Here is a 20,676-nt window from a genome sequence, read left to right on the forward strand (position 1 = left end):
TATGTTCAACTTGTACTTAATTAAAAATGTAAAGTTAAAATAAAACAAATAAAGACTTATAGTAATAATATGCAATTTTAACAAGAGGGAATATGAACATTTTTCATGAAAGCAGAACACATTGTCAATGTCATGTTTAGAAGTTTTTTTCTTTAAACATTCAATTTCAAATATGCAAACTTTATACTTTAATTTATTAACAGAGACTTAATTTATTAACAGAGACAATAGGGACAGCTTGTTCGCTGGCCCAGGAAGTTGGTTCAAATCTTTACGTAGTCCGTCTACATCCTGTGTTCATTTTCTTCGTCAACCGTGGTAACCGTTGTCAAGGTGTCAAAAACCACAACGCCTTCCTAGAATTGTGGTTGGAACTGTTATGCTTTGCTTGCCCCTTCTAAAATGCATAATGTGCATAGGTCAAGAGTTCAGGATGTTCAGGATGTTCTGTCTAGTTTCACATGTCTGGTTTCACATGTCTGGTTTCACATGTCTGATAAGACATTATTGAGACATACATCCTTTCCATCAAACCAAATTATAGCCAATTCAATTTTTTTTTATTAATGGTAAGCTTAATAGAGGTAGGTGAGGTAAAGGTGAGGTCTGTCACGGCCACTTAAACAGCAGATCTGTCAACAGTTGACTTCAAATAGTCAAAGAATTTGCAACCAAAGTGTGTGTGTGTGTGTGTGTGTGTGTGTGTGTGTGTGTGTGTGTGTGTGTGTGTGTGTGTGTGTGTGTGTGTGTGTGTGTGTGTGTGTGTGTGTGTGTGTGTGTGTGTGTGTGTGTGTGTGTGTGTGTGTGTGTGTGTGTGTGTGTGTGTGTGTGTGTGTGTGTGTGTGTGTGTGTGTGTGTGTGTGTGTGTGTGTGAATGCTGAAGGTGAATATGATCACATCACAGTGCTTAAAATGTACAACTGATAATGCAATTTTCTGTATTAAAACTTAAACTGTTATGCAGAACAGAAACGATGACCTCAACAATAAACTATGCTACAAATCAGTGTAAGCAGAGTGAGGATACATGTTGGGACTGAATATAAGAAACACACTGAATGACAGAATACATTGTGGGTTATTCTCTTTAAAACAAGCCTTATCAGTGTTTTTGATCTGGCTTTTTTTTGGTCTGTTTCCTAATTGTTCACTATGGTTGAGGTTGGGTCAGGTTTAGCCCTCAATCTACTTGGTTAGGTTTAGAAAGATAATTTACTGGATTCAAATCAGAATATTTTGCATTGGGAATCTTTGTTGTCAGATTCAAAAGAAGAACTGCTTGGTTAAGCTGCCTGTGCAGATTGATTGTAAACAAGCAAAAGTAACATTTACATCCTGTGTTACTCACCAAAACGCATTGTGCTTACCCTTGAGGTCTGGTGCTTTGCTGCTTTCTTGGCGAATTCACACCAAAAATACGTCAGCAGAGTAATATGAAATACTAAAAGAGAAATCTACAGATGAAAAAACTCCACTGGGTACCTTTTTAAAGTTACACATTAACAGCTCAAACATCTGGTTCTGGTGTTTTTCTTTGGAGGACAGTCTCTGAGGTTTGAGATTTGTGATTTTGTTTCTTACCACAATGCTCCTTGGGAATTGTAGTTGCCTTATATATATATCCTCAGGATTTGTATACTCTTTTTCATTTTGAGTTTTCATCAGCACAATTGCTCATTGTTTGTACTGGTGATTCATCCCGAGGAGCTTTATGTCCATCCAAGCCTTACTCCAACAAATTTCTTGAAAAGAAAATGTAACTTCTGGAACACTGAACGCCCAAAATACCTCCTCCCACCTCACTACACAGAAGGGCACTTATCATGGCAGGCAGAGTATGAAGCGCAGGTCAGTGCGTAGTTACAGATTGTACAGTGCGGTAGGAGAGCAGCGACTTTCTGCTCTATTTTAGTACTCTACCTTCATTTTCCCAGGGAAATTACCGCAGGTCAGACCTTCTTGTACTCTAATGTGGCTACAGCCTTGATCACATGAATCATATAGCAGAGTGAGTCACAACTCAAAAGTGATGCAGTGATGTATACTGTGCATTTATCAACACATTTATATGGATATCTTCATGCTGTATGCTTTGTAGGCAATGCTTTCTAAATATTATATGAAATAATAAGGGAGAACATTGTGGAGTAATGGTTTGCTCTGACAGAATTGTTTATCATTTTTTTTAAATCAATTTATCACATGATCTCCCCAAGAGCAAAGTATGACAAGTCCTCTCAGGCAATTCTCCATTTCATTTTCATCTCCTCAAAACAGGCATGCATAAATACTCATGTTATTCTAATCGGAGGCTGTGTGCCGCCGTACGATTGGCCGATAGCTGATGACTCACTTCAACAAGCTGGTGTGGGGCTGGCAAGGAGAGGGTGGGTGGATGGGTGGGTTGGTTAAGGTGGTGGTGAAAAAAGGGGGAGCAGGAGGCGGGAGTAAAGCTTTCTCCAAAAGCTTGTAGGCTTGTGTGGGTTGTTGTTGTCAGAGCAAGCTGGTCCTCACACATTAACACACAACATAAATACTTACAGAAGGAGTCAACTCAATCTTTAACCACTTTCCCACTGTGTTCCTGCCTTTTTCCGCAGCCGATACTGCTGCCTGTAGCCAGACTTAAGGAGAGACACAGAGCCTGGAGGAGAGAGAGGGAGGGAAAGAGAGATAGACTTGTGCTGATCACAGAGGCTGCAGCCCCCAGCCTTCCCTGCGCTGCTGCTACAGTACGTGTGAAAGGCAGAGAGGGAGAGGCGGCAGAGGCGGCAGAGGCAGAGCTGGTGTTTGTCTCTGAGACTTGGAGGAAGGAGGAGAGCGCTGTGAGCAGAGTCAGTCCTCTGGTATGTGTCCACTGTGAGCGACTCCATCCCTGCAAACCTCCACCTCACCCACCAGGACTCTGACACCAGCCACACAAACAGGTGAGTCTCAGCAGCGTCATAATGCACTCCTCTCATTAGCGTTTGACTTGACACTTAGATATCATTGTGATGTTAAAAATATCAATGATTTATTGATTTAACAAAGATGGATTGATTGAAAGTTTTTAAGAAATCAGGCATATTGATTTTCAGTTGCGCGTGCATAGGGTTGTGGCGAGTGGGGGCGTTTTTTTTACACGCATGTTTTGCATGTGCGTTAGTTTGTGTGAAGGCTTGAAGACCTCATTGACTGACGAGGGGAAAAGACCACAGGGATTCAGGGGGTAAAAAAGTCTCTGATAGGAGAGGATCTGTCTGATTTCATCCCTGTTTTCCCTTGTGTATATCCATGTGTACCTAAAAGAGAAAGTGGGTGGAGTGGGAACCGTTTCAGCTCTGCTTGTGTTATCTCATCTTGTTTGGAAACAGTTGGAAAAAAACAAAAACACGATGAAGACAGTGCCATCTCAGGTGCTGCGCTTTAGGCAGAATAAGGTATTTGAAGGAATGCAGATTGGGCATATATTTCAGTGTGTAGTGTGTGTGTGGGCACAGCAAAATCTGCAGCTCTTTACATGTCAGATTTACACTGTTTTTCTTGAGCTCAGTGTGAGCCTTTTGTCTCAACTGCGCAAGAGAACTACTGCATCCATCCTTAATTGTTGTTGCATTGACAGGATGCGATCACTGTGGCATAAGACTATACTAATATTCCCAAATCAAAGGCTAATCCGTTACATAATAAGGTCTTCACCATAGTGGATTGATTTCCAAAATAGAGCTGACATCTTATCATAGATCTCTCTAATAAGCAAGATTCTGCAAGGTTCATTTTTTTCTGAATTATCATGGTCAAAGGACAATGTGTACATTTGGTATGAGGAACATTTTGCTTCCCATATATCTACATTTTGACAGCATGTATAAAAGTGGTTTAATTAATCACATTTATTTTGATTTGATAACTAATTGCTTTTCTATTCATCCGATTCAGCTTTATCTTTATTCTGATCCGCAGCTGTCCTCTCATCTATCACATGAATCAGACTTTGCCGATTTCAGCACCTTCTCCTCCTCCATGTTAGTGTGTGACACTTGTCGCTTGTACTGTTGCATCCTGAAAATGTACTGAGTGAGTGTGTAATGGCAGCTCAAGAGTGTTTTCCGCAGGGAATCAGCAGGTCTGTCCAGAATTGTTCCTGCCGGGGCACCACTTGTTGATTCAGCTTCACTTCTTTTTGAAGTTTGCCTGGGAACAAAGTCTTAATCTGGCATGAATTATTTCAAGCCTGTGCGATTTGCTTACATACAGGACAGAGAAATACGAGGCTTTGTATAGGACCATATGGCCGAATGAGATTTCACAGATAGACATTGTCTCGTGTCTAGTTTAAATCCCTGAGCCATGACCGTGATCTGGGCTGCCATTGAGAGTGAAAAATCCCCTCCGGTTGGTCTCTGTCTGAGGATGCTGCTGTTGTTTGCCTCTGACTGTCAGTCTGTCAGTGGCTGGGATGTTGAGGAATCATCCCCAGATCCCCATTGACCCTGCCACAGCCCTTTATCACCCATCCTTCAATATATCTGTCCCCCCATCCATCCATCCATCCCTTCATGTTTCTCCCACTGGGTTTCAAATGTTTGTCTCTTCACTTTCAACGCGCACCTCCCCCCTCCCCCCTCCGCTCTGGTCGCCACAGAAACGGCTGATTCAGGAAGGGTGGGCGGGTGTCTCAGAGCTCTTGCTGCTCTGCCCCATGCGGTGCTTTCACAGTACATTTCTGCCTCTGTGCTGCTTTTATGGCCCCCGATATGTTGACAGTTCAGGTGGCTCAGTCAGATGTTATACAATCGTATCAGCAGCACAAAGGCAGTTTGTTCTGTTCCCACAAAGGACATGTTTGCTATTTAGAGTTGCATTTCCATTCATGTTCAATTGGTACGAACACGGGGAATCTCTCCGCTACCCGCTGACAAACCACATAGCGCAGGGAGGTTTTGTCAAGAGGTTTACTGTGCTCAATTTCGAAGACATTATTTATAATTCTGACGTAATTGTCTGCCTCTTGACTGGTCTACTAATTAAGCGTTGGGTTGATCCTTAGAGATTACGGGCCCATCTTTGCTTAAACATATTTGACACACGGGGTCCGAGGCTCACTGTGTGTGTTTAGAGACTACTCTGAGGTGATTAATAATGTAATAATCTGTGACCGAGTCATTCAATAATAGATATGCTATGACCTTTCTCTTGCGTAAGGTTGAAGCAGAATAATAGTGATGGCGGACAGGATTGAAAGGAATAAGTGGAATTGAAAAGAGAAATCTTGGATAAATCACCCCCTGCGTAACCGTTTCTCAGTCGACCTCCCACTCAAAAAAGAAAAGCGCAAGATAAAAGATTTGCTTCCGTTATTACAGAGGAATTCATCACAAGTGTCTTTTTGGTTTTGTGTTGTCGTTTTTATCCATTTTGTTGCCTGTTTGGGATTGCTCTGGTTGCCATGGTGATTGGAGTTTGTACAGTAGCTTAAAACACTGCCTCTATAAAAGGCTCCCGAACAGGAAATGAAACCTGTGTGTTGCACCGCAGTCGATTCTAAGCAGGACCCCATGAGCTCATCACACAGTGCCTGATTAAATTGAAATGGGAATTTGTTTCTACTCAGGAGGTAATGGGGAAGACCAGCGATGTCTAATGTGTCGGCTCCCTGAAAATCAAGCTTTTAAAGTGTTTTCATTGTACAGACACATTACTGATGTCATGAGTGTTTTTACAGCCTGCTACCTCACACACATTAACTATTGCAAAAAGTTTCTTGCCGCTAATGTTATCTGACAATTTACAGTTTTTGTATACAGGGGTGAAGAGAAGGAACTAGTGATTCCAATCAATACATTTATTAACCTGCTTAAAGCACAATTCGACTTCATCCTATTCAAAAGAAATGTCTCCGATCATGTGATTTATTTTCAGTTCGATAGAACAAAAAGGTGTAAGTGTATGCAGGCTGCTGGGGTTTCTCCACCCTGCAGTGTTCAGCCATTACAGTCAGTGGTGACGCAGCCGAGGCTCACACAGCACACTGCAGACCCGTCACAAGACACAGCCAGAACAAAGAGCATACACTGTCATCTAAGAGAAAAACGTAACACGGACAATTACCTATAAGCCGCCTTTTCACAATACAAGAACAGCCGATTGGTCATTCCAGCATCACACTGAGACCTGAGTGGCTCACCCTAGCACTTTGTTAGGATGCTGTCCCAGGTACCCCTTTGGCACCGGATGTTCAGGTGTTATGTGTGTTTGTGAATATGTGAAGTATGAATGTATGAATGGGGGTTCACAGATGATAACAACTGTGATGTCAGGCACATTGATAAAATAAATGTGACTGCAGCCTTACTTGGTGGTTTATCACACCCATAACTAAACAGCAAAGGTAAGTTTATAGAAGATACATCTGACACTTTAAAAATGATGATAAAGACATTTTAGACTGAAAGTTTAATAAGTACATTTCTGTAGACGCCAGCAAAAATAATGATTGTTCATTGGATAAGCTAATCCTGTGAAAAGCTAATGGGATTCTTAAGATAATAAAATAATTAAGATGTTTTTATTGCATGGATGAAATGCAAAATTGAAATGAGCTTTTGGGCCAACCAGGTGCTCCTTACAAAGCTTCAGGTGACACTGCTAAGACTACATGCAGCATAAAAAACACATTTGTCCAGTACACAAATCCACTAAATGTATATCAGAGGAGACAGCAGTGGAGAATCACTTTGAGTAACCAGAACCTTACTGTTTGTGAAATAATACCATAAACTAATCACATTTCAGAGTTAATTACTTTGTTAATGACAATCATCTTAGAATTGTATCGAACATTAAGGTGGTGAGGTGATGCTCTTTGTTTAAAATCCAAAATAGTCTGTCAAATGTAGTAATACCTTACATATCATGTAGATAACACAAGGTTTTAAACTATTGTCCAGCCCCACTGTCACACACCGTCAAGAGCCACAAGATGTAAAAGGGAAGATTAGATTTGTCTTCAGAGTGTGTGACACAGCCCTATAAATTGAATAAAGCTACAAAATAGATACAGTAGCAGCAGTAAAGAATGTCTGTGAATCTCAACAGGCAAAATAAAACTGTCTAAGGAAGATCTACTGTAAAAGGGCAAACAGCAGCAGGTATTCTGTTGGCTACAGCACAAACCTGATTTACCATGATAATAAAGAGGCACTATGAGGCATAATAAAGGTAAAGCAGAGCTTAACAGTGTCTACCGGGGACTTCAGTGTTTCAATACATCCCCAGCAAAGACCACAGGATCCTTGGCCACACATTGAGCTCCTCCTAAAATGGATAACAGTGAAAACTGTTCAAGGATAAGTCTTGCAGATTCGGTTTTTACTTTGTAAAAGGGACCGGCATAAAGGATCTCGTGTTCATCGACACGGTCAGTGTGGTTTACTTTAATACACCATCCTGCTGCTGAAAAACAACTCGTAACCTATTTCCTCCTTTTTGAATTCTGTAACATTTTCCTAAAACTACAGTGGCCATGTTTGATATTTTTTAGACTTACTGAAAAGTAAAAGTATATATTGGTGACCTAGTTTGTGTATTTAGCAGGAATCAGTTGCTTTTGGAGATGGGGAAGTTGGAGAGAGACAGAATGACACATATTGTTTAAAGGGATTTAATGACAATAATACAAAGGCAGAATATTGCCACCCTTATCCTTTTTTGGTAAGAAAACTGAATCGGACTGGAATAAGGTTGAAATAGGGGGAGCACTGAGAGAGCAGACCTCTGCGAAGGCCACTTCCATAAGTGTAAGAAAATTGTGTAACCGCCCCGTGATTCGTACTTTTAATGGATTATTTCTTGACCCATGTACCCTTCGACCCAGTTTCATGGAAATTGGGCCAGTAGTTTTTCCGAGATATTGCCTGGAAACGGACAAACTGAAAACATAACCTTTTTGGTGGAGGCAATAAAGCCATAAAACAAGTTACTCAATAAGACCTGCGGCTTGTATACAAAAAAAAGCTTTGGCCTTAAAATCTACACCTAGAAAACACACATCATTAGCTCAAGAGTGAGGATGAGTTAGCTGAAAGAACAACCACCTCACATATATGTTATAGTAGTATTGCTTCAGATGATGTGAGGGAGAAACAATTACAGTTATACTACTAAAGAATATTTAATAATGTTAGCCGTGGTACTCACTGCTCCTGTAGGGAGAGCGTTCCCCTTTGCTGTGTGAACAGAATAATGACTATTGAGGGTTTCCTCCTTTATTGACTTTACTCTTTCTGAACTCAGTAACCACCTTGATTGATTTATCCAATAAGTTGGCCCTGTCTTTTAACCGAACTATTCTGTTAGTGGATTGGGGGTAATGATGGTGTTGAAAATAGCTTAAAGATGTTGCCGAAACAAATGAATACAGATAACTTCTTCTTTGTAATCTAGGCTGTGGACAAGCGGAAAGTATACTTTTGCTGCACACAAGCTAAAAGAAGCAGTCTTAGGTTGAGAGAAAATCAGGTAAATCAAGCTCCAAATAACGCTTGAGAAAGCAATCGGCTTGATTTGATTTCTCTTGGAGTGAGAGGTGAATATTTAGCCTGCAACTGGTCTATCTCACAATCAAGCTCCTCTTGAAGTGGATCCTGGATGATTCCCTGCGGCTTGCTGCTGTCGGATGAATAATGTTCTCCCCAGCGCCATATTAAAGCCCCTAATTGGTAAGAATAAACCAATCATTAACTTGCTCATTAAAGCTTATTGTAGTGCTGAGCCCACTGACTCGATCATAGCCAACTTCTGTAATCGTTCCCAAAGCAGAGTCGTGGTCTTTTCTGCAACATTATTCAGGACTCATCAACACCAACGTTCTGACTCATCTTGGTTCTTTAAAGTTTCCTCGCCACTTAGTGTCAGGATGATTCTGCGCTAACCTCGCTGTTCTGGCCAAAAATGCCCATCTGGACACACTCTTCCTGCCATCTGCTCCTCTGCTCGCTTTCTGCTCATTCCCCCTGACAGTTGTAAGGCCGTCAGTTCAAAATGGCCCCCAAACTCACTTTTTATAGATAAAACAGTGATCTGTGAAGTAGAGGAGGAGGCTACAGAGGCATAGAGATTTATTAAGTTCTAGCTTTAAACAAGATTCACCACAGAGCGTTTCTCTAGCGCCGTGGCACTGTGCGCCTCAGCAGTTTCCTACCAATCTCCGTGTATGCTAGAAAGTGCTGACTGGATTACGATAGGGATCACTAAGAGAACAATATGCAGTTTATGCTTAGTCAGAGGACTGATTCCCCTAAATTAAAAGTTACATCCAGAGAGGATATGAGAGGGACGGGGACAAACTGAGGCTGCAGGTGTATGGATTATTTCCAGGGCAGAGAGACAGGATGATGTAAAAGCTGCTGCTGGTGATGTTGGTGTCAATTGTGGTGGTGGTTTGGCCTCACTGACTGATATGAGGAAGCTTAACTCTCATCTGTGGTTCTGCTGTGCCCCCAAGGTTTAGCTTCACCCTATCCTCATACTAATGACATCATTACTGGGCTTCTGAAATAGCATTTTCCTACTCAACAAAATGTTTACGCACACACAGAAGTACTGCTTCAGCAATTTACATGTACACACAACAAACTCGATGCAAATACTGTACAATAAGAAAATATACAAGAAAGGCATGCATTTAGGATTATGAATGACATGTTCTCTATTTAAGTAGGAACAGTTCGATTTGCTATATCCATCTTACATTCATATTTACAAGCTTAAATTGGGAAAAGTACAAAATAAATGCTTTTGTGTCATACTGACTGAAGTACTGCATCTTAACTTTTTTCTCGTGACCTATTTTCCCTTTCCCTCATATAACTAACAGGGCCCTTTAATCTGTGACAGGGATGATATACATGGATAGAAGAAGTAGCAATTCCATCTGCCAAATAGGACATCGTTCAACAAGTATCATTTTACTGTGACGTCATTTCGTTACATGTTTAACAGGCATACTGGGTGTGAAAACAAGATCTGTAATAGTACCCAGTACCCTATAGTAGGGCTGCTCGATTATGGCAAAAATCATAATCTCGATTATTTGGGTCAATAATTGATATCACGATTATTAAAAACGATTATCCATTTACTTTGAAAACATCAATTTATTGGAGAATTTTTTTTTGAACAGTATGTTTTTAACAGTTGATTACCCTGAACTTTAAGTATAATTCAACTGAAAAAAAAAAAAAAATTAATAATAATTATAAAAAAATAATCGTTTTATTTCGATTACGTTGTTTTCGTAATCGTTGCAAGCCATAATCGTAATCGCGATTAAAATACGATTTAATTGAGCAGCCCTACCCTATAGTCCAACATATACCCAAGCACATTTATATCCCAGTCTTTTGTTGGCTTTACCCTCCTTTGGATGATCCTTTGATGATAAAGCCAATGAGATCAGCTGTTAAATGAAATGTCTTGCCCATTGGCCAGCTGAGGCCTTACAACTGATTAATAAATCAAGCATGCACAGTCCGACAATATTTTAGCTACAGAAGGTTTCCTTTAAATCATTTAAAATGTTACGTTACAAAAAAAGTCCCGACTGATCATTAGCTACTGCGCAATTAGCAATTACATGCCACTAAATATAAGTTCATTAGATAAGTTATACATTGAGGGAACGATAAAGAATACAGAAAAATAAAGACCAAAATCTCTAGCAAAATTCGATCGGATGCCTTTAATCCTCGCTCCAAGCTACACGTTCTGGAAGGCTTCTTGCCCTTTGTCACCTCCAAAAAGGCATTTTACCAATTGAGATGCGTGATGGCAGAATGAAAGGACAGGGATGCAAATATAAGCAGCTGAAAAAAAGAAAGAATACCCCGAAGTTCTGGATCCAAACCCAGCAGGGGGCTTCTCTATGTGTGTCATCTCCCAGATTCTCTATCATGCAGTCACTCAGCTATACTATAGAGATAAACAATTCTTAAAATGACAGCAATAAAGGGATTTATTTTACAGTAGACTATATTCCTTCTACTTGCATCATGATATAAACCTTTTTCTTTTTCAAATATCCAATTTATCTTTTTCACAGCTTCATTTATCTTCTCAAATGACTTAATCTGCAGCCCTCTTCAACTCAATTCAGAATAAATGAAAAAAGTGTGAAGTGCATTTTTTCTCATATGTGAATGGATTTTCCATCTTAAGAAGGTATGGCGAATAAAGCGATTCAATAAACTGTTCATATAGGGGGATGAGGAATAACAAGAGTTGTATAGGATTCATTTCCCTTTCAGACAAGAAGGTAAAATTGTACTTAGTTATAGTTGTCAGATTCAAGAAGCTGTTTAATGCTGACATTATTGACGAAAAAAAAGTGCTTAGTCGATAACCGTTCAAGATACCATCAAGTTGAATTCAAAGAGAGAAGAAAAACTTGCTGAACTTGCTTTTAGCTAAATGTTGACGTCAGCATGATAACATATGCTCATAGATTGGCAATAATTTTGTTATAAATACCCCCAAAACGAATTTACCTGCTAAGTGCACTGGATGAAAAATGTCATTAAGTAGTTTTAAGACATTTCCCTCAAAAGCACTGGTAGCCTTTTGATGACACAAGAAGACAAGTCAGATAACCAAAATTATAAATGACGTCGGTGTTTCTTTACAGTTTGTCATGCTGATCCCTCCAGAAGATGTGGAGATGTTTCTCTCTGGACCAAAGTTGTGGACCACCAGACCAACAATACTGTCCCAAGAGCTGTGCTAAAAAATAAATACAATTGCCATCGCTTTTAAGGAAAGAGTTAGAGGCATAATGCATAATTTAAGTTGATTTAATTGCTAAAGTTTTAACAAGGCAACTTCTGTTATGTTTGTAGATGTAAATGATCCCTGCGCCCCAGAGATGATGTAGAAAAAGTCAACACTGTCTGCCTGATCCATTAAATATTTCATCCCGCGAGGCTGCAGTGAAATCACTTCACAGACCGAAATCTTTGCTTTCCACTCATGAGCTCTGCGTCACTCTAAACGGTTCTGATAAGATGAGGATATGATGGGAGCAAAGCTGCTAACTATTACACCTCCTTTGTGAAAGCCACACACACACCCACCCTTACTTCTAACCAGCTGATCCTCAACAATGCTGCACCACCTGCCTCTCATAACCCCCCCCCCCCCATCAAGCAGAATAAGATCACTGTTAATCCGCTCATTCAGCCCATGGCGCACCAACAGCACTCCCACTGCTGGGCTCAGCTGCTCCTCAGGGCTTCCTGGAAACCAAAAGTAGACCGAGATGCTCACAGCCTACACAGCCTGAATCTGTATTGTGCACACATATCTCTGCTCTGTAACTGTATTCTGATTTAAATTTTAAGGTTAGTGGATTTAAGCCGGTCAGGCACATTTCCATTACTTTCCTTTTCTTATTTAAAACAGGTCAGAGAGAATTATTGTAGTTTTCACTATACTGCATTTATTAGACCACTTTAGGTATATGTCTGATGAAAGGTATATTTCAACAGAGACTGCACTGACCTCATCACCTTAAAAAAACTCACCTCTTCAAACTGGCTTTTAAAGGTGGGGTAGGTAGGTTTGAGAAACCGGCTCGAGATACACTTTTTGTTATATTCCATGGAATGCTCTTAACATCCCGATAGCAATGAATATCTTAAGTGCTTTGACAAAAAATCCATTAAAAAATGTCATCTGTGGAAGCCGTAATACTGTAAAAAGTACGACCAATCATTTTAGCCGGCCCGGCTAAAATAACTGGATGGCCTAGCTGCCTGTCAGCCTTCCATCTGTGCACAAACTTATCTCGTGCCCTCATTGGTCATGTGCGCGTTCGTGAGTGTTGGAGGAGGGGCTCTGTAAGGAAGTAGCAGATTTCTTCCGGCTGTGTATTTTCAAATTCTAGCGCACTCGAGCTGGTTTCTCCAAAATTACCGACCTCACCTTTAATGTGTGATTGTTGTTTTATTGCTTGATTTTAATGTGATTTTTACTATATTTAATTGTTGTCCTTCTCTTTTTGTACTACTTCTGTAAAGTGACTTTGAGCACCTGTAAAAGCACTTACAAAATACATTTATTATTATTATTTATTATTATATGTCACAAAAGTTTTAAAAAACAGCACATTGTTGAAGATTAAACCAGTAATTCCCAAAATGTTTGCCTTGGGACCTTTTCAACAGTTCAACCAAAGAGTGATTTTTCTCAGATTGCATCATATGAATAATTGTTTGAGAATTCAAATCCAATGTTTCACAAAACAGCATAGATTAGAAACTTTGAAAAACGGAATAAAAATGTGTAGGTCACTTTCTCCTCCGTACGCCATTAATCATATCACAACCTCGGATTTATCTTTTGACCCTTAGAGGTTAGGAAGCTCTGGAGTAAACAACTTAACTCGATATGAGGTGGTGGAAAAACAGCTCCACCTTGACTTACATCTAAAGAAAAACAAGGCTTTCACATTGTTGCATCAGTATTAACAAACTGATAATGTCACATAATAGGTGGCCATTTTCTTGAAGAACAAATTACTTACTTACTTTTTACACTTCAAATACATTTAGCTGATTATACTTGACTACCTCTACTTAGTGGGATTATTCCTACACTGTTTTATTCCTCATTTACTTAAGAAAAGCATATGAGTACTTCTTTCTCCACTAGAGATGTTACGGTTTGATTTGAAGTGGAGACCTTTGTTTATTTTAAGCTTGATTTGAATGTGTTTACTCTCGCTGCTCTCGGCTAGCTCCCTAAATGTTTTCTGATTGTGTTGCTCCGTCGATGCCTGATCCCGATGCCTGACTTTACAAAAGTGGAGGAGTTATAGGAATGATTTTGAACTCAAAGTCTTCCAGAGGAGCATCATGGGAGATCCAGTAACAAGGAGGTAATTGAATTTGAGGTTTTAAGCTAACGATTTTCCCAACAGCGATTTCCCCCCCCCCCTCCTGTTGGGCGACAGTGTCATGCATGGCTTACGCAGAGAGTCGCTCAGGCAAGCCCTAAATCATCCAATAATGGTTTTTGGGCTAAGTACCTCTTACTCTTTTAACAGGTGTTATTTAATAGCACTTATTAATCCGACAATATATACAGAGCTTTCCATTTTGAGCTCAGTCTTAAAGGCTTCACTGAACAGATGTTAAACTAGATTTATTGCATTTGGACAAGAGCTTCATTGTTAAAGACCAATTAAAGGCTAATGAATCTCAATGAGCTCGGGATACTTTATTAAACTTCACGCAGGAATTCATTAGTTGTCTTATTTGGGTTATTGTGCTTTTAACTGCTAAAGGAAGTTGTTACTGGCACCCAGTAATGGAAGAAGTTTTAAGATCTCTTACTTAAGTAAATTAGCAGTACCCCAGATTATCCTACAAATACAAATTGTACAAAAGTACTGACATCAGAAAATACTCAAACCACCAAATGTAAAAGTACTTATTATGCAGAGTTGCCTATTGCATAATGATATGCATTATATTATCAGATAATTAAAATGAATACCTTAATGTGCATCAATTTAATGTTGCAGCAGGAGTTATTGCAAATTATTTTACTTATCCATCATTAGCTTGTTGATTTCCCTCAGGGTTCATTAAAGTGTTATATTAATCATAAATAATATCATAATGTTGTTGACCTGAATCTGCAAATTAACTTACTTCAGTTATTAATTAAATGTAATAGGGTAAAAAGTATAATATTTCCCTCTGAAACGCAGAAAAATAAGTAAGTTACATGAGGAGAAATTACATAAGAATTGCAGAAAATAACCTTTTAGAAATAACCTTTTACCTTTAGTTAGAAGTTCTCTAATTATCTATTACCAGGTCACTGGATACAATGTTTGATCTTTCCTTTTTTTTTTTAATTACTCTAACCCTTAAATGTCAGAAGCTAACATCTCCACCTCAACATGTATAATTAGCATCTCTAACACTAGATTGTATTAAAAGTATAAACTCTGTGACCCAGAAACATAGACACCCTAAATGGAAACCCGGCCGGCCTCGCCACTGATTGGTCGGCATTTATACTTCAGTCGGGAACAAACCTCTAGTCTCAAAACCTCCATTGTTATCCTTGTTATCCTTTTTCTGTTCCTTTACATAATGTCCGTCTTGCTTTCTGTCTTTTCTTTCACCAAATCGTATTCAGCTATCTACCCTCTATTAAGCTTCCTAATATATGTATTTCTTCCAATCATCTCTTATCACAAAATGAGTGGATATCATAATAGTTCCTCTTATCCCACCTCAGCTCAGCCCACAGCTCTCTCACACACACACACACACACACACACACACACACACACACACACACACACACACACACACACACACACACACACACACACACACACACACACACAGTCATTGTCCCTGTTGCTGTGCTGTAACCCATTTAGGTGCGACATCTTGTCGTTGCCTTTCAGCTGTAAAGACTTACCAGCTAATGGCCACCAGGTTTTTCTCATTAGTTAATTTTGTTTTGTGATAAAGTCTGCGGCTTTGAGCTGTTATCTGAAGGGCTTTTCGGCTAATGGTAATAATCACCTCTGCACACAGACCACAATGTGTCTTTTTTTGTCACCTGTTGCATTGTCATGGCGATCTATTTATGCCATTCTTCATTCAGCCACAGAGACAAGCCGGTGTTTGTGTCGGTGAACTTTTCTGCAGCATCTTTTAGCAGTGTGACTGAGGGCAGAGGCTAGATGAAAAAACAGGCTCTATTAGAGATAATGGTGGCGCCCACTGATCTATATGTAATCATACTCTTACCGGTAGCTGTCCAATATCATTTCCCTCCCAGCCTGTAATTCCAGTTTTCCAGTCATGGAGGTGTAAGTGATTCACAGATTCAGTGATAATACCTGCAGCAGCTTCCGAGCGACAAATACATGAACACACACACAGATGTGTTCCTCTCTGAATATTTGTCTGGCTGTGACTTGATCTATTGAGATCTGATTGATTTGTCCTATCTCATTGTCGGTCCTTTTTGTAACATCATAGTCAATTTATATGTTTTTGTTCGCTTTGGAACACTATGGCGTGAGTCATTCTCTATTGTTGATTGCGTCGCTGCACAAAAACGCTGGTTTTCAAAAAAGGGCTACAACAATGATGGAGGGTGTTAGATGAATCATGCCTTCTTTGGCTACTCTCTCTGCTCCTTTACATACTTTTACATTGTAACGAACTCTACAAAGTCAGTATTGGATTCCTTTTCTTTACACTGGTGGTTTTAGTAGCAAATAAATGTTGGTGGTGGATTTTCAATTAGAGAACTCAGATTATTTCTCACAGAGAAACACCACAGTGCACATTTGGGCTCTTCCCTGTGCTTCTGTTCACATCACAATAAAGTATGAACTTGTGGTGGCACATTAATGTTTAAAATAACTCTCAGACCAGTTCAAACCTCTTGGGTCCATCTTCTGTTTGTTTTCAATTTGCCGGTATAGCACTCACGCTTCCCCGTCATGGTTCCATTGACAAAATGGCACAAGAACAGGGAGACTCATCTCCAGACTGAAAACAAAAACTACTTTTATATGCACAGCACTTTACAAATGCATGAAGAGCAGTAAAATGCTTCCCATGAGGCAGCATCCGCATATTTGTCAGCCCTTCTGCGAAGAAATTGCGGCAGGTTTGCTGCCAGTAAAAGAAAGATTATAGGAAGACATTGAGATTCATAGCGTTATTTCTGTAGAGAGTGCTGATATTGTGAAATTCACACAGTGCTGCCACATTGACGCCAAGTTGTTATCAGTCATAGCTGCCGGAAAAGAAAAAGGCTTTCTCTACTTAGCCCAAAATAAATTACCTCTTCTATAATGTATCACTGTAGCAGTTAGTGGATCATGCAGCATGTGTGCCATTGTCATTGCTCAACTTATCCGGCAAGATGTAATTTAACTTGCCAACAAAATAAGAAAAACACACAAAGCAGGGAGCATTTTCTTTTTTTAATGAACCAGAATTACATCAGCTTTTTTTGTTAAGGTTCCAGTGACAAATCCCTCTAGCGGCCTGAGTTATTATGACAAGAACAAAGGGAGGAGGTCAGGTGGCGTTATTTAAAAACCTTCTTTGTTTTGCCTCTTTGTCTACATTCTGGGTCATGTGTTGTAAAGGAGTATGAGGATGAAAGCAAAAAAAGTGACATTATTGTTTGGTTTCTTTGTGGAAGCCCTACATGTTACTAAAGGAGGACATTTGTATATTTTAAAATACACCTTGTTTTTGATTTTTACATAACTCAAAGGTTGCATAATAACCCTTATAGCCTAACTCTTCAAAACAGGTTGAACTGCAAGATAACATAATGCTCTCATTCAACCATGAAAAACACAGCAGTGCCTTCCCAGAGAATCCATTTTAGCAATCTGGTGAGCCAACAAGCAATATATAGGGGTTAAAGCCCTTTTTCCTCGCAGGATCAAGGCGGCCCAGGGATGTGCCCGACCTATAACGCTACGCTGAGGCTTTCAGGGCTTTTACTGCTAAAGTGTTGTTGCATCACAGGAAGGTGGCTCAACTATATGTGTTCCTCTCTGCCATGATGTTACATGTGAAGAGACCAGTGGGAGGACGTGTAAAAATGCATAGCAACAGACTTTCTCTCCTGCTCTCCCTCTCTCACGCAAACTCACACGGGCACATTACCACACGCGCACATGCACAGACAAGTAAACACACGCCTGCGCAGATATAGCACACTTGAACCCCCCAACACAAGGCTCTGTGGAATAATAATGGGCCCATATTAAAGATTACACCCTCAGGCAAAGGATGTAAATGGCACCACACAACAGGAATTAGCTTCAGTTTGGGTATCACCAGGCGTCGAGGGAGTCCATGCACAGCTGCACTGATCGCACTGGTCATATGACTCGGACTGGAAACTGATCCGTGTGTTTGTGTGTGTGGCCCTTCAGACTCTCCCTTAGTGGCCTGTCATCATACCTGGTCACGCCTGTCTGTCATATCATTTGGTAAAATTCCCACAGAGATAGGGGAGGCTGAACACAGGCAGTATCTGTTTCCCTGGCTGAGACGCAGGATGGTGCCCGTGCAGAGTGCATATCTGCCTGTTGAAACCCTGCAATTCTATTTCAGGCCATCCCACACAGTGGGAGAGGAGCAGAAATGTGTCACCCTTTAATTACAGCATTCCAGGTCCTTGTGAAATGTTGTACATCTGTAGGTAAAAGAGTCTTACTTTGGATTTCAGGAACACACCTCCAGCAATTAGCACATCAGGGACAGGAAGTGTGTGTGTGTGTGTGTGTGTGTGTGTGTGTGTGTGTGTGTGTGTGTGTGTGTGTGTGTGTGTGTGTGTGTGTGTGTGTGTGTGTGTGTGTGTGTGTGTGTGTGTGTGTGTGTGTGTGTGTGTGTGTGTGTGTGTGTGTGTGTGTGTGTGTGTGTGTGTGTGTGTGTGTGTGTGTGTGTGTGTGTGTGTGTGTGTGAATTGGTTTGTTTTAATAATTTTAGTTAATTTGCCCCATAGTTTTGTGATCTACAACTTCAGGATGTGAAAATAATGTCCTTCCAGTTATTGATGCGGCGTGAGTAATGCTGACAGCCAATTGGAGTGTGTGTTATGTTCCCAATTATATCACCAGCACTGTCACCCACTTTGAGCTTTTCTCAGTCTGTTCTGCCAGCTGAACTGCGTAGCTCTATTCCTATAGGGTCATCCCCCTTTCAATTAATTTCTTGTTAGTTCTGATCCAAATAAGCTGCGGTAAGAATTTAATCCTCATAACTGGATTATGAGCTGATTGGCGCTACATGAGAACTGTTTGTTATTGAAATGAGGGGGTTACATCATTCTGGATTTGATGCCGTATTGACAGCCAATTACAACCAACCAATATTCAAATCCGAATCTCGGTTTTCACAGAAAGAACGATGATTCCTGGCTTTTATCCGTAGACAAGATCTGACAGCATTTTGCCTGTTTTCACGAGAGTCCTTGATAATGATTTTCCATGCAGACCTCAGAGAGCCATTGAACACACAAACACACACATACACCTCCCCTTCTGTGCGGATTAAGAAACAAAATGGAGGAATGAAGGATACTGAACTTGCCTGACAGATTGTATTTTAAAATATATTGTTCGGTGAGAAGCAATCTGACAACAAAATTGCTTATTTTTAGTCTTCTATTGTATCTTCCATCTTTATACACCAACTTTTTCATCTCCTGTATGTGTATTCCTGCATTTAGATTAACGAATAACATATTTCCTGTCAAGCCTCTCACTCAGTTGCCATGCTGTTATTTTCTCTTTCATTACACGGTGTATATCTGGGGCAGGGGTTACTGTATTTACTCAGCCTGACTCCATGGCGACCAGTTCCATGGCCATTATCCTGTATACAGGTTTTCCGCCACACTCGTTCCCGACCGAGTGAGATCATTCTCTCGTTATGAGAGAAAGGGATAGACACTGCTCGAAGTTTCAGGCTAGAGAGGAGTGTGTGTTTGGTGTGTGTGTGACTATAACCGTTTATTATTAATTCAGGGATAACTGTGAGATCATCTGGGGAGGGCGAAAAGGTCATGGGTTGACATTTGGAGCTGTTGTAAGTCCAGTAGGGAGCACAGCGTTAGTGGAGCAGTAGGTTACTGTTTCAACCCTGCCCACTGCCCTTTGTTGTGTCACTTCTGTGAAAACACATTCAAATGTTTGTCAAAGGACATCACATCGTTTTACCTCAAGATTTTTCACACTACATTTGTGTGTGTGTCGGATGGTTTCATTGAACACACTCGGCCCAGAAAGTCGATCAAAACTGTACCTGCTGAGCGATTTGAAAGCCATTTGCATCAGGACACTGGTTGAGGTAAAGAGGATGATAACAGATTTCATCCATCTGCTGTCCTGTAAAATTGATTATATCAGTCGATTATGTTAGCGAGCAATGAGATGAGCCAACAAATTGGTTTCATAGTGCAGCACTTGAAGCCAACACAGAGGAAACAACTATCTGTTGATGAAATAAATATTAATAAATAGATATCAAGGCATATCAGTTCTATTAACGTCTTTGTTTTTGTAAAAGCAAAACTGTAATCTGATAAATATCCAAATCTTCTTGCTCTACTTGAAAACGCAAGGGTTTTTAAAGCTGTGAGAGGCACTCGGATAATTACAACTCAAAGTGCTTTAAAAATGATTTGAGGAATATCAGTGGCACAAAAGGCTCAGTGTTAATCATATAACAGGGAAAGAAAGGGAAGCACGTCAAACTAGATAGATGTTTTTGTTTTGTTGGATGGATACGTGAATGAGGATAGGCAAAAGATGGGAAACACGTGGTACAGTCCATTAGAGGACAACAAAAACCTACACTTTTCAGTCTTTTTATGCTCCGATTGAGCTACACCATACTGAAGCCTGCTAAACCCACTGAAACATTAGCATTTCAATTTTTTCAATGACTGACCTTTGTGTACTCTGTCGCATTATGTTATTTGCCTGCCACAATCCTCCCGGGGGCATATTGTTGAAGTGTTTGATGTTTTACAGATTTTGCAAAGGGGGCCTGTGTGCAAACTAAACTACTACCACTTCTTTAACATTAGGAGCGTGTGTTTAACCTCTACAAAACACACATAGAA

The 20,676-nt window shown here is 40.2% G+C and overlaps 1 protein-coding gene across 1 annotated transcript in view; it reads left to right on the forward strand.

Annotated features, from left to right (window-relative positions):
- The first annotated feature begins 2,498 nt into the window (after positions 1–2,498).
- Positions 2,499–20,676, forward strand: part of LOC117479384 (prickle-like protein 2) — a 33,931-nt gene continuing 15,753 nt past the window's right edge. The window contains exon 1 of the mRNA XM_034126332.1: positions 2,499–2,927. The gene's annotated coding sequence lies outside the window, so the exon portion shown is untranslated. The remainder of the gene's footprint in view (positions 2,928–20,676) is intronic.

Source organism: Trematomus bernacchii, unplaced genomic scaffold (genome assembly GCF_902827165.1).
Source record: "Trematomus bernacchii unplaced genomic scaffold, fTreBer1.1, whole genome shotgun sequence".
Taxonomy (NCBI): domain Eukaryota; kingdom Metazoa; phylum Chordata; class Actinopteri; order Perciformes; family Nototheniidae; genus Trematomus; species Trematomus bernacchii.